The following is a 16,457-nucleotide window of genomic DNA, read 5'->3' on the forward strand; positions in this document are numbered from 1 at the left end:
AGTTAAGGGAACTTCGTGTTCATTATGGTTAAGCCTCGGCTTTTCATGGGTCCACTTTGGTATACTTAATTTATTCAATTAAGTTATGGGCCCTAATTAAGCTGTGAGACCCCAATTAAGTTTTTGGAAATTCAGTTGATTTAAAATTTTTAATTTAAATCTAATTCGGTTTTTAATCAATTATTTAATTCAAATATTATGACACTAAGGTATTAAGGTTGTCTCTCACTCCAATTGATTAATTGAAACAAGAAGTTGCCAAAGTAACCTCTCTTGTGTAGATTGTTCATGAGGAATGTGAGATGTTTGTGTGTATGCTTTCGTGTAAATATTTAATCGGCCCAAAGGAAGGTTAATATTTATTTAGACTGTATACACATCTGCGATGATAAGCGTGTGACAATTATAAGGTTTACATGTGAATAATGAATCGATCCAAAGATAGTTTCATTATTTGACATGAGTTATTGTCAATGTTTGATCATTGCAACAAGGTATCACTTACAAGTTAATATTACTGTCCAAAGACTTGATATTAATGTTGTGCCGGTATCTTGGATGGGGATTGTCATTATTTGAATTTTATTGATTATGGTTATTGATGTGAGCATCTTTTGTATAATGAATCGATCCAAAGATAGTTTCATTATTTGACATGAGTTATTGTCAATGTTTGATCATTGCAACAAGGTATCACTTACAAGTTAATATTACTGTCCAAAGACTTGATATTAATGTTGTGCCGGTATCTTGGATGGGGATTGTCATTATTTGAATTTTATTGATTATGGTTATTGATGTGAGCATTTTTGTTTTATTTCAGCTAATGCATCTGCTGCAACAATTTCTGCTAACATCAACTCAATTCCCATGCTAAATGGGACAAACTTCAAGGTTTGGAAAGAGAACATATTAATTGTTCTTGGCTGCATGGATCTTGACTATGCATTAAGAACTGAACAACCCCAACCTCTCAATGCGGATAGCACTCCTGATGCAAAGAAGGAGCATGAGAAGTGGGAGCGTTCAAATCGCATGAGTCTTATGATCATTAAGCGCGGCGTTCCGGAAGCCTTCAGGGGCATAGAATCCGAAGGGATTACTAAGGCTAAAGATTTCCTTGCCGAAATTGAGAAGCGTTTTGCGAAAAACGATAAGGTAGAAACAAGCACGCTTTTAGCTCGCTTGATTTCAATGAAGTATAAGGGCAAAGGAAATATCAGGGAGTACATTATGGAAATGTCTCATATTGCTTCAAAGCTTAAGGCACTTAAACTCGATCTTTGTGACGAGTTATTAGTGCATCTGGTTTTGTTGTCTCTTCCTGCACAGTTTAACCAATTTAAGGTCAGTTATAACTGTCAAAAGGAGAAATGGACTCTAAATGAGCTCATTTCATACTGTGTGCAAGAAGAAGACAGGTTGAAGCAAGATAAGACAGAAAGTGCTCATTTGGCCTATGCCTCTAAGGATAAGGGCAAGAAAAGGAAGAATGATAAGGAAGCTGCTAAGGGTCCAGTTGAGAAGAAACAACATAAGGATAATCAGGGTTGTTTCTTCTGTAAGAAGCCTGGACATGTAAAGAAGGACTGTACAAAATATCACGCCTGGCGTGATAATAAGGGTACGTTCCTTGCTTTGGTCTGTTCTGAGGTTAATTTAGCTTCAGTACCTAGAAACACTTGGTGGTTAGACTCTGGTGCTACTACTCACATAAGTGTTTCTATGCAGGGTTGCCTGAGCTACCGAAAGCCAAGTGATGTTGAAAGACACATCTTTGTGGGCGACGGACAATCGGTAGATGTGGAAGCAATTGGGCACTTTAGGTTGTTGTTAGGAACTGGTTATTATTTGGATTTAAAAGATACTTTTGTAGTACCGTCTTTTAGACGGAATTTGGTTTCTGTTTCTGTATTGGACAAATCAGGTTATTCTTGTTCATTTGGAAACAGTCAATTCAGTTTATCTTTTAATTCAAATGTTGTGGGAACCGGTTACTTGAGTATTTATGACAACCTATATTTGCTTGATACAATTGCTTCTTACAATGAATCCTTGCATGTGGAATCACGTGGTACTAAGCGTAAATTAAATAAGGAAAATTCGGCGACATTATGGCATAAGCGCTTAGGTCATATCTCAAAAGGTAGAGTTGAGCGTCTTATGTCTGATGGCATTTTGGATTCCCTTGATTTTTCGGACTTCGACGTATGTGTTGAATGTATCAAGGGAAAACAGACCAAAGTGAAAAGATTAGGTGCCAACAGATCTTCGGATGTCTTAGAATTGATACATACGGATATTTGTGGGCCATTCCCTACGGAATCCTGGAATGGTCAACAATATTTTATATCATTCATAGACGATTACTCACGTTATGGGCACCTATATCTTATTCATGAAAAATCTGAGTCTCTGGACATGTTCAAAGCCTATAAAGCTGAAGTTGAGAATCAACTCAACAGAAGAATTAAAACCGTCAGATCTGATCGTGGTGGTGAGTACTACGGTAGATATGATGGTTCAGGTGAACAACGTCCAGGACCATTTGCTAGATACCTAGAGGAATGCGGTATCGTCCCACAGTACACCATGCCGGGTTCACCTAGCATGAATGGTGTAGCTGAAAGACGAAATAGGACTCTTAAGGATATGGTAAGAAGTATGATTGCTCATTCTTCTTTACCAGAGTCACTCTGGGGAGAAGCACTTAAGACAGCAGCTTACATTCTGAATAGAGTACCAAGTAAAGCAGTTGCTAAAACACCTTATGAGCTTTGGACTGGTCGAAAGCCCAGTTTAAAGCATTTACATATTTGGGGATGTCCAGCTGAGGCAAGGCCTTATAGGCCAAATGAAAAGAAATTAGACTCCAAAACAATTAGCAACTACTTTATTGGATACTCTGAACGCTCTAGGGGCTTTAAGTTTTATGATCCCACTATAAGGAATATTTTTGAGACGGGAACAACAACATTCTTTGAGGGTATTGAGTTTTGGGGGAGAAATAAGGTTAGAGACATTAGTTTTGAGGAGGAATTGGCTTCAGTTCCAATCCATACAGTTACTTTTGACAATATTCAGGTTCCTATACCTGTTGTTGCTCAAGAAGTAAATCCGGAACCTCAAGATGATAATGTTGAACAACTCCCTGTTCCAGAAGAACAAACTCAACAACCTCAAGAACCAGTGCCATTAAGGAGATCCACGAGAGAAAGGAGAAATGCTATTCCGGATGATTATATTGTATTTCTCCAAGAACATGAGGAAAGTAGTGGAATGTTAGAAGATGATCCAATCAACTTCTCTCAGGCCATGAAAAGTTCTAACTCTCAACAGTGGATTGATGCCATGAATGAAGAGTATAAGTCTATGCAAGACAATAAGGTTTGGGAACTTGTCCCATTGCCAGAAGGTGCAAAACCAATTGGTTGTAAATGGATTTTTAAAACCAAGCGGGATGCAAATGGTAATGTGGAGAGGTATAAGGCGCGTCTTGTGGCTAAAGGCTATACTCAAAAGGAAGGCATTGATTATACAGAGACTTTCTCTCCGGTTTCATCGAAAGACTCTTTCAGAATAATCATGGCACTTGTTGCTCATTATGATCTTGAGTTACATCAGATGGATGTTAAGACTGTATTTCTCAATGGAGACATTGATGAGATGATTTATATGGTGCAACCAGAAAACTTTGTGTCAGGAGACCCAAAAAATATGGTTTGCAAATTAAGGAAATCCATCTATGGACTCAAGCAAGCTCCTCGTCAATGGTATCATAAGTTTTAACAAATAGTTATCTCGTTCGGTTTTGAGATGAACATTGTTGATGACTGTGTATATCACAAGTTCAGTGGGAGTAAGTATATTTTTCTGGTTCTGTATGTCGATGACATCTTGCTTGCCACTAATGATATAGGCATGTTGCACGAAACCAAGAGATTTCTATCAAAGAATTTTGAGATGAAAGATCTTGGGGACGCCTCTTTTATATTAGGGATCCAGATACATCGAGATCGCTCTCGGGGTATTCTTGGATTATCACAAAAGAGCTATATCGATAAGGTACTTAAAAGGTTTGGCATGCAAGATTGCAGACCAGGTGACACCCCTGTTGCTAAAGGAGACAAGTTTAGTCTCAATCAGTGCCCTAAAGGTAACCTTGAAATTCAGGAAATGCAGAAGATTCCTTATGCTTCGGCTGTAGGAAGTCTAATGTATGCTCAGGTATGTACGCGTCCGGATATTGCATACATTGTTGGGATGTTAGGCAGATACTTAAGCAACCCGGGTATGGATCATTGGATAGCAGTCAAAAGGGTTATGAGGTATCTTCAGAAAACAAAAGATTACATGCTCACATACAGAAAATCAGAGAAATTAGAGGTCATTGGGTATTCGGACTCTGATTTTGCTGGATGCCAAGATAGCAGGAAGTCTACATCAGGCTACATTTATATGTTAGCAGGAGGAGCTATATCATGGAAAAGTGTCAAACAAACACTAGTAGCTTCCTCCACTATGGCAGCAGAATTTGTAGCTTGCTATGAGGCATCCAATCAGGGAATATGGCTGCGAAATTTTGTCACTGGACTGCGCATTTTGGAAAATGTTGAAAGACCACTAAGGTTATATTGTGACAATAAAACTGCAGTCAATAACAACAGGAGCTCAACTAAGTCAAAACATATTGACATTAAGTTCCTGGTTGTGAAAGAAAGGGTACAGAGTGGACAGATATCCATAGAGCACATTGGGACAAACTCCATGTTAGCTGATCCTCTTACTAAGGGATTACCACCTAAGGTCTTTCATGAGCATATTGCTCATATGAGTGTGGTATTATTTGAGGATATTATGTTTTAGTGGGAGTTTGTATTTGTGGTGCTTTATGTTTGGTTGTATTATCTGATCAGAATAAAGTTTTCAGTTAAGACACTTTGTTACATTATATTTGGTTTTGACCTCACTAAGGAGGGCCAGTTGAAAATAGACATGTACTGATCACATTGCATGTAATTTTCATGCTGCACATCCATGATTGATCTATGTCATTTGATTGTATTGATATATGTGACCATTGATGGGTCGAGTCACGATAAATGTGACGAAGGCCGCTTTGATCCTATATTGATATAGTCAATGGACGAGATTGTTCGAAAATACCTTTTCAGTGATAGCATTTTTTGAGCTCATAAGGTTATACACAATTTAAGGAATCATATGGTGCCCAAGTGGGAGATTGTTGGATTTAATCTAATAAATCTATTTGTGGACACATATGATTAATCAATGTGTATTGCTATCTTTCAGGATAACCCACTAAAGTGATCAATTAAGTTGGGTTAATGGGTATTTAAATATAATCATGGGGTTATATGTGCAGATACCAGGTTGTAATTATAATTTATTGAGGGGCTAAATTACAAAAGTACAACATCTATAAATAAGGGGTTATGGTCCCTAAAGTACAACATCTATAAATAAGGGGTTATGGTCCCTAACCTAGGGTAACATTCTCTAATTCTCTTCACCCCTATCTAAGAGAGAAATTCGGCTAAAGAGAAAACCCTAAGGTTAGAAGATCCAAAACCCAAAATCAAGATCAATCTATGGATTCAGGTATAAGCTTTCGTTTTTTTTATTATTGTTAATCTCTTTGAATTAATCATGGCTATATGGTTTTTTAGATCTCAAGTTTTGATTTAGATCTAACAACTCTTAGTCCCAACAACATTCTTTCATAATTGTTTTCCGTATGAGGGCACCAGACGAATATTATGGGGCACATATGAAAACAATAGACAGGGTCTTTCTTTTTTACATATAAATGGGGACCCCTTTATGTAGATCCGTCCTTGTAATAATTGAAAATTGCATTATATTTTTCCATATTGTAGTCCTCTCTTTCTTTTCTCGCAGGCAATTATGTAACTTTAATCTTTATTTTTATTTTTATTTTCTCGTCTGGCTGCTAATCCAGCGATCTCCTTTTTTGTCCTTCTCTTTTTTTTACCCATGTTCTCTTTACAGATTTGATTTGTTATGACTTGGATTGCAAAAAAATATGTGTCTATATAAATCTAGATTTGTATATGTTAGGACATGAATATGATAACTATATATATAGTATCCGAAACATCCTAATATATATAGGTCATTGTTATAGTCATTTCAATGATGAAAGATTATCACCAATCGATGGCAAAACAAGTGTCCCACATTATGCATAATCAGGTCAAACATCTTAAGATAATCAGAAGCCTAACTCCTTCGACTCGATATACTGACATCGCTGACATCCTGCGATGACGACTTGAAATGCGCCACATATCGATGACCTGAAAGGCGTTACGTGTCGTCCCCCGGCAGAGTCGACTAATTAAACACTCCACTCAGACAACTCATAGATCGACACCCTGCGAGGGTGACTCAAAAGACGGTACTTCTCAACCATCAGATGAATAAAAAGGCGACGAAACGCCTCGAGCCTTGAGCTCTCATGTGCACTGATAACCAATCACCTCGCTATAAAATGTCATTAAATGCGTCATCATTCCTCTACCTCCAATAGTATTTATGACACATCGGTACTATACACCCTACATCGTTTTGTATTAAACCGAAATGATCCCTCCTCCACTCATCGACCGACAACTATGAAGTTGACTTGGCCGCCGGCCCATGCCAGGCCAAAGTTACCATCCTACCTTCCTTCCACCACAATAAAAGGATACACCATTTTTCATTAGGGGCTGTTCGTTTCGCAAAATTTTTTGGGAAATCAAAGAATATGAAACCTATTTCCTATAATAATTGTTTTGAGGTTGTTTGGTTGGTTTAAAAAAGAAAGAAATTATAGAATAGGAGATAAAATGAGATGAGTTGTCATCTTATTATTGGATGATGTTAGTGATTTAAAAAAAAATTGTTTTGAGGTTGTTTGGTTGGTTAAAAAAATAAGGAAATGAATTGGAGGTATATTATTGGATGATGTTTTGAGGTTGTTTGTGTTTGGTTCATTTTTAAAAATAAGAATATAGATGAGATGAGATGAGTTGGAGGTATATTATTGGATGATGTGACACATACTTAAGAAAATCAATTTCTTATTTTTTTTGAGGAAATGGATGGAAAGGAATGTTTAATGAGATGAGATGAGTTGTCACAATATTATTGGATGATGCGTGTGATTTTTAAAAATGAGATAATATGAGATGTGATGAGTTGGATGATGTGACACATTTGTTGTGTTTGGTTTATTTTTAGGGCATGTTTGGTTATTTCCCAAAAAACCGAAAAATGGAAATGAAAAGCAAAAAATCTCAAAAAGTACAATTTCACACATTTCCATCCCTAAAACTCACCCACAACATCTAATAAAATATTATTTTTATCCAACAACTCATCCACCACATCTAATAAAATATTATTTTCATCCAACAACTCATCCATCACATCCACCACATCTAATAAAATATTATTTTCATCAACAACATCACTCAACACAATATTAAAAATTATTTGTAATCATCAAAACAAGATTAGAACATCATCCAATAAGATTGTGACAACTCATCTCATCTCATTAACATTTCATTTCTTTGTTTTCATCCCAAAAAGTTGTGAAAACGCTTTTCTTAATCTTGGATCACATCACCCAATAATACAATGACAGCTCATCTCATCTCATATATTTTCTTATTTTTAAGAAAGAACCAAACAAACTTTTTTAAGAAATTGGTTTCTTATAATTCATTTTCTTATTTTTTTCGCCAACCAAACAACATCAAAACAAGTTTTTTTAAAAAAAGCACTCACATCATCCTATAATAAGGTGACAACTCATCTCCATTTCTTTGATTTCTTCTTTTTTTAGCAAACCAAACACTCCCAAAACAATTCTTTGATTTAATAGTTTTCCATTTCTTTGATTTCCCCTTTTTTTGGGGCAAACAAACAGGCCCTTAAAGGTAAGAAAGGAGATGAAATAAGATGAGTTGGAAGATAAAAATAATATTTTACTAGATGTTGTGGATGAGTTTTAGGGATGAAAATGGATAAAAATATTATTTTATTGGTTTCCTTGTACCGATTTCATTTTCTTGGTTTTTAGGAAACCAACCAAACGGGCCCTTATAGGTAAATTTTTTCCACAATAAAAGGATACACCATTTTTCATTATAGGTAAACTTTTTCCACCATTCTTCATTTTACTTCCCCCCACAAGCCACCCACTGACATCGGAGGGACAATCGGAAATCACACCCAATTATAAAATTAAATTTGAATTATTTATTCCCAATATTGTCATGATTTATTTTTAAAAATTAAAAGGAGAAACCCATTACAATTGAGGGCCTGTTTGTTTGCTAAAAAAAAAGAGGAAATTTGTTGCCACCTCACCTTTCAAGAAAACCCCCATGTGCCACATGTGTTTTTGTTTTCAAGACATTTCCATTTCATATGTTTGTTTCATTTTTAAATTTTGAGAAATGGACTGCCACGTAGGATGCCACCTCAATATTTCAAGAAATGTGTTTTCACATCAAAAATGGACTGAAAACACTTGGAAATGTCTCTGAGAATTTTTAATTAGTAAAAAAACTGTTTGAATAGTTCAGAACATTAAACTGTATTATTTAAATAAGAGGTTTCTCATTTTCTTGTTCTCAAACAAACACAAGAAATAAAACTCTAGTCACTGTTAATATGAAGGTTTTTTGTTAGAAACAAACACAAGAAATAAAACTCTAGTCACTGTTAATATGAAGGTTTTTTTTGTTAGAAATAAAACTCTAGTCACTGTTAATATTAAGGTTTTTTTTGTTTGTATGAGCTGACAGTGAAAAGATGAGTTTTCTTTGCGAAACAAACAAAAAAAAAAACCTTAGAAATGTTTTCAAGAGTGACATTTCCATTTCCGATTTTTTTTGGAAATAGCCAAACAGGCCCTGAAGGGTAAACATTTAATTTCGACTTGTTGGGGCGCTTATTAAGGTTTTTTTTGTTTGTATGAGCTGACAGTGAAAAGATGAGTTTTCTTTGCGAAACAAACAAAAAAAAACCTTAGAAATGTTTTCAAGAGTGACATTTCCATTTCCGATTTTTTTTGGAAATAGCCAAACAGGCCCTGAAGGGTAAACATTTAATTTCGACTTGTTGGGGCGCTCGATTTTTTTTGGAAATAGCCAAACAGGCCCTGAAGGGTAAACATTTAATTTCGACTTGTTGGGGCGCTCCTCTTCAAAGAAGAGGGCGACCCTCCAAAAATTGGCGTATGCTGCTTGAGTGTGGAGAGCACACGGTATTCTTTAGTAAAAGGCGAAAGAATAGTTCGCTCTGTGCTCACCACGCAGCTGCGTAGCTATTTGATCACCCCTCAAACCCATTTTATACTACCTCAGCAGCCTCAAACTCCTGCCACCCCCGATGTGGGACTAAACAAAGCTCCAATTCTCCCCTCCCCAAATACATACCGTGCACCGAAAGCCTCTGCACGGTTTTTCCTCCCTAGGTTTTCGAAGCTGTCAATGGCGTCCTCCGTCGTCACCGTCGGCGGTAAGGGCTCAACTCTCTCTCCTCTCTCAGTCTATTCAATCTCCAATGCCTTGTCAAGGGTCAAAATTGATTCCTCCGCTTTAGACAAGCTCTCTTCTCAATCGAAGAAACCCTCTTCGATCTCTCCCCCCAAAACCCTACCACCCACAAACCCTAAATTCCTAACCACAGAAGAATCCCGTGCTGCTCTCATCGTCCTCTTGAACAAACTCATCCTCTCCGATTCCAACATCCGTCCTGTTCTCCCGATCCTCATCGAAGAAACCCTCAACCTCGATCACGGGTACGAAACCCTGGACTTCAGTTCGACATTTCAACTCCTCGACTCTCTCTGCCGGTTGAATGGTAAGAGACTTGATGAAATTGGAGTGACAAGCGACGAAATTGGGGTGATTGAGGGCTCTTTCGCTGCCTCGACCGGGATTTGTGCGATTTTGGATTGCTGCGCTTCGGCTCTGGTGAGGTTATCTGATGCTGTTGCTGCGTTGTCTTGCGAAGCGGGTCGGGTTGATGTGAAGGTGTTCAATTTGCCCGTTTCGGGTGATGGGTTTTCGATTAAGGATGAGACCAATGTGGCTGGAGATATGAAGGTTCTGTTGGCGGAATCGAAGCTTGCGGATAAGGTTGACTCGGTTTTGTTTGCGGAGATTCCTACTCTTAATGCTAGTTTTAGAGAAGCTGTTAGGTCTTTGCATTCTAGAGTTCGGGTTGAGTTGAACTCTGTTGTTAAAGCTAAGAAGACAGTTGGAGTTGGGAGTAAGGGAAAAGAGAAGGCTTTTGTTGCTTCCGTGTTGCCACTTGCGATGGCTATTCAGTCAATGAGTGAATGCAGTTTAGGCCGAGCTAGATTGGCTATTGATTCAATGACTGATCAAGATCTAAAAGCAAAAGTGTTGGAGAATTTTGAGAAGAGAAGTCCAACTATTGACAAGCTAAAAGAAAGTTTTCAGGTGATTACTGAAAAGGCTTCATCTGGGTCAGATTATGTTAATGGTTTGCATTCTGTATATGATACTTTGATTAACTTTAGAGAGATTCTTGCGTGGGAGGCAGTGGTGGCTCTATTTGTGCTTGACACGGATGAATCGATTGAAAAAGTTCAAGTTGGTCCTTCAGCTAGTATTCAGGAGAATGGAGAGAACTCAAAGGGCGAAAAAAAGAGCGAGAAGAAGAAGAAGAAGAAGAAGACTCTAGGGAAGGGAACTTCACTTATAAGGCAGCTTTTTAAAGACTGATTTATGGGCAAAAATGAGGCATCTATTGAAGATGTTGCTGTTTTGGTTGAGTGGGTAAAGGAACTTCTGCTTTACTTCGATCCCAAGGACAGTGGACTGGATTCCTTGCTGAATAAAGTGAAAGAGATAGTTGAGAGCAATGATAGCCGGAGACTGCCAAAAATCCCGAAAGTAAGTACTGCTAATGTCATTATATCACAATTTGAGAAATTGCTTGTGCTTAAACTTAGAAATCAATATTATGCACCCTTATTTGCTTCACTCTTGGAATAAACAGGGGTCATTCAGATTATTGCCAATATCAGAAAATATCCTTATATGTTGGTATATTGTACATCTCAAATCGCACAAATTTTGTTGGCAGATAAAATCAGAGATCTGAAAAGTCATAGTCCTGCCATTAGCTCATTTTAAGATTTCTCTTCCATGAAAAAGTTGTTCAATTCACATTTTGATATAATGCAGAGTGAAGATTGTTATTTCTAAAAGCTATGGAAATAATTGAAGCTCTCTATTTTAAAAAATGTTATATTACTGAAGTCGTATGACCAAGGAATTAACCTTATGATTTTGGTTTTGTGCATCCAAACACACTCAGGAATCTGTGCACTGTGATTTGCATTCAAACCTCCCTATCTCACTCATTCATGCAACATTCTGCCTCCTTTCAGCTTGAAAGTACACATCTCTTGCCTGTCTATATCTGTATTAATATTGGCTTCCCTGTTTCTGCCATGTCGTTGGGGGGTGGAAAGACCGGCAATTTGTTTGATTCTACGACATGGGGGGTGGAAAGACCGGCAATTTGTTTGATTCTAGTTTTCCTTTCTTTATATTATTAAAACACATGAAGAAAATAATCCGTCCTCTTAGGGTTGTCTTGTTGAGGGACTTCCAAGTTTTATATTTAAAAAAACATTTTGAGACTAAATTTGGACTAGTAAATGATGCATAACTGGTGGAGCTTTTCTTTATGCTCACGATCTGAAGTCCGTCTTTTTTAGGGAACCCGTGATTTTGCAAAAGAAAAAATGGCCATAAGGGAGCGTGCATTTTCAATCATCGTTAATGTTTTCAAGATGCACGGAGCAGTTGGACTTGATACTCCTGTATTTGAACTTAGAGAGACTCTTATGGGAAAGTATGGGGAAGATTCAAAGTTGATATATGACCTTGCTGACCAGGTATGCTGCTTCTCACTTTTGTTGGAATGTGATGTGTCAGTTATTGCGTTTATGATGATGGTTGCTAGCTGGGTGTAATTTTTTTGCAAGTATATAATTTGTCTGGAATTATTTTCAGGGTGGTGAACTTTGTTCTCTGCGATATGACTTGACTGTCCCATTTGCACGATACCTTGCAATGAACAATATCAGTGCGTTGAAGAGGTACCAAATAGCTAAAGTGTACAGAAGAGATAATCCATCAAAAGGGAGATTTCGTGAATACTACCAGTGTGACTTTGATATCGCTGGTCAATATGAAATAATGGAACCTGATTTTGAGGTTATTAAAGTTCTGACTGAACTGCTGAATGACCTCAATATAGGTGATTTTGAGGTACTCTTTGCATCAATTACTGTTCTATTGCCTTTTATGGAACACATGAATACAACTTTGATATACAAATAGCCTTCATTTGCACGTTTGTTGATATATTTTCTGTCCTGTATAGATGCAGTTGTTTGAACATTCCTGAATTATGCCCTGATTGTTCGCAAAATCCTTTTGTTACTGCAGATAAAGCTGAACCACCGAAAGTTACTGGATGCGATGTTGGAGATATGTGGTGTGCCTTCTGAAAAATTCAGAACAGTATGTTCTAGTATTGACAAATTGGATAAGCAATCATTGGAAGAAATAAAAAAAGGAACTGGTAAGAAAGTTCATTTTGCATCTAATTAACCAACGAAGTAAAATCTTCAAATACTCTCTTAATTTAACTTGGTATTTTGTCATTCAATATTTGGCTTGTGGTTTGCATTAATCATAGATTCATATGTAGGATAATATACCTGCATTACCGAGGTATCTAGGTAGTAAATCATCATTTTAGGAGAAGAAAGCTCTTTAACATGAATGAAACTTTAATTTTCTGCCAGCACATAAACATCATGTCTTTAAAGTTTCTTTCCATATGTTAAGATATAAGTGCTGTTATTTTATTTCATTAACAACTCCCCAAAATCTCGAGCACATTCATAAACTCAAGAATTATGTGAACATGTAGTTAGCCGTAAAGCTTCTTTCATTGTGTTCCACAATTTATTTTCTCAACATGTTATCAAAATCTTACTGCACGCACTGCATAGTAATCTGAGGATGATTGGGTTCATGTAAAAGAGATGTCTTGTTTTCCAGAATTAGATGCTGTTATTGTCAGTCCTTCCTCCCAAAAAACACATTTCATCACAACTACCAAAATCTAAGGCATGTTGGTTTTCATACTGCTGCATCTTGTTTAGAATGCGTCAAACACTTTCAGTTTACTGTCAAATTTAATCTTTAATTTGTGACACAAGTATTTTTATGTCTTTTGAGATGATTCCTATTTTTTCGTCTGATTAAAAGTTCTGTCAACTTAGGTGGATGAAAAAGGCTTGACTGTTGAAATAGCAGAAAGAATTGGCATGTTTGTAAAGAAAAGAGGTTCGCCACTTGAATTATTATCAGAATTGAGAAGCAAGGATAGTCAGTTGGATAACGCTGGATCTGTTATTGCCTTGAACGAATTGGAGATTTTATTTAAAGCTCTTGAGAAATCAAGATGTATAGACAAAGTTGTGTTTGATCTGAGTCTTGCAAGAGGTCTTGATTATTACACTGGAGTTATATTTGAAGCAGTGTTTAAAGGTTCTACACAGGTAATATATATACTCAAGAGTTTATTCTTCTAATGGTTTTTGACATATATTTGCCAGATGGTTTTGATAACTGGTTACCTATCATGATGACAATCGTGATATGTCCATATCAAATACATAGCAGATACTTAGATACTACTATATTTTATGAATAAATGACGGAGCTTCTTATTTGTCTTGCAATTAAATATGTTGCATTTATGTAATTTGTCCACTTTCCTAATAAGGACTATGATCATTCACGTAGCTATTGAGATATATTATTACACGACTTGGAAAATATTTCAAATATTTAAGACTAGTATCATTTCTTCTTTCGCACTTGGGTCTTCCCTGAGGGCATGTTCAAATATTTCCTGTGAAATGTTTCATTTATTATTATGTATTTTAAGCTCAAGATGCCTTCGCATTTGTTCAACTGAGTCATATTCTTCAAGTTTTAGTTGCTGATATTTATGGTTAACACTCTTCTCATCTGTATTTAGGTTGGTTCTATAGCAGCTGGCGGGCGTTATGACAATTTAGTGGGGATGTTCAGTGGAAAACAGGTCCCTGCAGTTGGTGTTAGCCTTGGAATTGAGTGCGTGTTTGCAATTATGGAACAGCTCGAAAATGACAAACACGAGGTAAAATCTCAAGTCTCATTGATTGCCTTTCTTTAATTTCACTGTTATCTTTAATTTATTGGAAACCCAAGTTTACATGTACTCTACAAGTTATGTTTCTGGTATCTTGGATGAGGCTGACTTTAATAGTTATGAATTCATGAATAGATAGCAACATATAATATTGCGACATAATCCTGATATCGTGGTAGAGAACCATTGAAGTACAGAAGTGACAATGGAAGATAGCTAGGCTGAGGAGGTTAAGTCCAGGGACTTTATGTCATCTAAGTACTTGAATTACTAGTCAAAAATAACAGGAGGAAGAAGAAGAAATATGTAAAAGACTAAGATAACAACAACAAAGCCTTCCTTCAAATTTTGGTGTCGAAAACATGAATTGTATTCTTCTATTCAGCTCTTAAATGGTCATGCTCTGTTAACACTTATTATATACTTCTTCAACGAAATTCTCTTAGGCATACCTCTAATTCTCTTTTCTCCACGACTACTAGTAAGGGTAAATTCTCTTTTCTCCATGACTACTTCTTCAACGAAATTCTCTTAGGCATACCTCTAATTCTCTTTTCTCCATGACTACTAGTAAGGGTAAATGTCAGATAGCCCCCTGAAATTTAGGTTTCCAACAAAACACGCCTGAATTCTATAAATTCCGCTAAACACTAAACACACATGAAGTTTTGGGTGTCTCACAAAATCCCATGAACTTTCAAATTTTCCCAACTGACCCCGCTTATGAAGTTAGTGGGTCTGGTTAAAACTTAAAAGACAAAGTACCCAGTTTAACTTGACCTGCGAACTCCTTTTGGAGGTCCTTTGGGAAAATTTTAAAGTTTCGTGGGTGTTGTGATACACATCAAAGTTCATGGGCGTATAGTGGAATTTGTAAACTACTAAAAAGGAAAAAAAAGAAGAAGAAGAAGAAAGAAAGAAAGAAAGAAAGAAAAAATGTGAAAATCCAGGGGCTTTTGTGTAGTTTACCCTATAAGTGAGAAGCCTGCATGGCGTAATTTTCTTAATCTTTCTATGGACTTTCTTTGGAGAAAGAAAGAAATCATGGATTAAATCTTTTTTTTTTTAATAATAGAGATGGATTAATTTTTTTAAAATCTTACGAAAATCGTTTGATTACTTGTTAGTAGACTATGTCTCTTGGATTCACCTTAATCATCGCGCTTCATTTCTCAGGCAACTCGTGCAACCGAGACACAAGTATTGGTCGCGATTCTCAGCAAGGATCTCACTCTAGCTGCAGAGCTAGTGAGCGAACTGTGGGGCGCAAAAATTAAAGCAGAGTTCGGACTCAACAAGAGAGTGATGAATCACATCACCGCGCAAAGCAAGCTGGCATCCCTTGGATGGTGATTGTGGGTGAATCAGAAATAAGTAGCGGTATTGTCAAATTAAAGAACATTGAAGTTAACCAGGAGGATTCTGTGCCTAGAGAAGAAATGGTTAATGAGCTTAAAAGAAGATTAAACATTTGATGCGCGGATCATATCATTGGGTTGCAAGTTACCGTAATTTGTTAGGCTGCTTGCAATTGTTTGTTTGTGGTTAGGGTGGATCAATTGGATAGATGCTGCTTGTTGAGTGGTATTTTGTAATCATTTTTTTTTTCATTTTTACAATATAGAAATTTATCAATAGACAAGACTGTGGAGGCTAGAGAAAATTATACGAAAGTCTTTTTAAACAAAGAAATGACTTTTTTTTTTCCGCTGTAACTCCCAAGTATGCGACTCTTTAAATTGAGGAAAAGTTTATTCTTAATTTAAGAAACAACATGCTACAATTAAATAATATTACTGCCACTCTCGCTATTAACTGTATTATCTTTTAAAAATAATTTATACTCCTAATATAATTCACATGTTTTGCACGTGAGCATATTGTTGTATTTAATATTATATTATTTAATAAATTATATATAACCATTAAAAGTTATTTTATTGTACTATGATTAAATTTTTTTAACTTATACTATAATTAGTACTTATACTAATAACAAACAATTAATAGTTATTTAAATTTATCTATTATTATATTATTAAACAATTTATTTAGGGGTATACTTATTAAATAATAATGTAATCCTTAGTTTAAGTGACACTATTGATATAATGAAACCATTTAAATTATTAAATCTATGTTATGTACATATTTTATTA

The 16,457-nt window shown here is 36.2% G+C and overlaps 1 pseudogene; it reads left to right on the forward strand.

Annotated features, from left to right (window-relative positions):
- LOC109825610 lies at positions 9,384-15,784 on the forward strand (annotated as a pseudogene).

Source organism: Asparagus officinalis, chromosome 10, assembly GCF_001876935.1.
Source record: "Asparagus officinalis chromosome 10, Aspof.V1, whole genome shotgun sequence".
NCBI classification, from domain to species: domain Eukaryota; kingdom Viridiplantae; phylum Streptophyta; class Magnoliopsida; order Asparagales; family Asparagaceae; genus Asparagus; species Asparagus officinalis.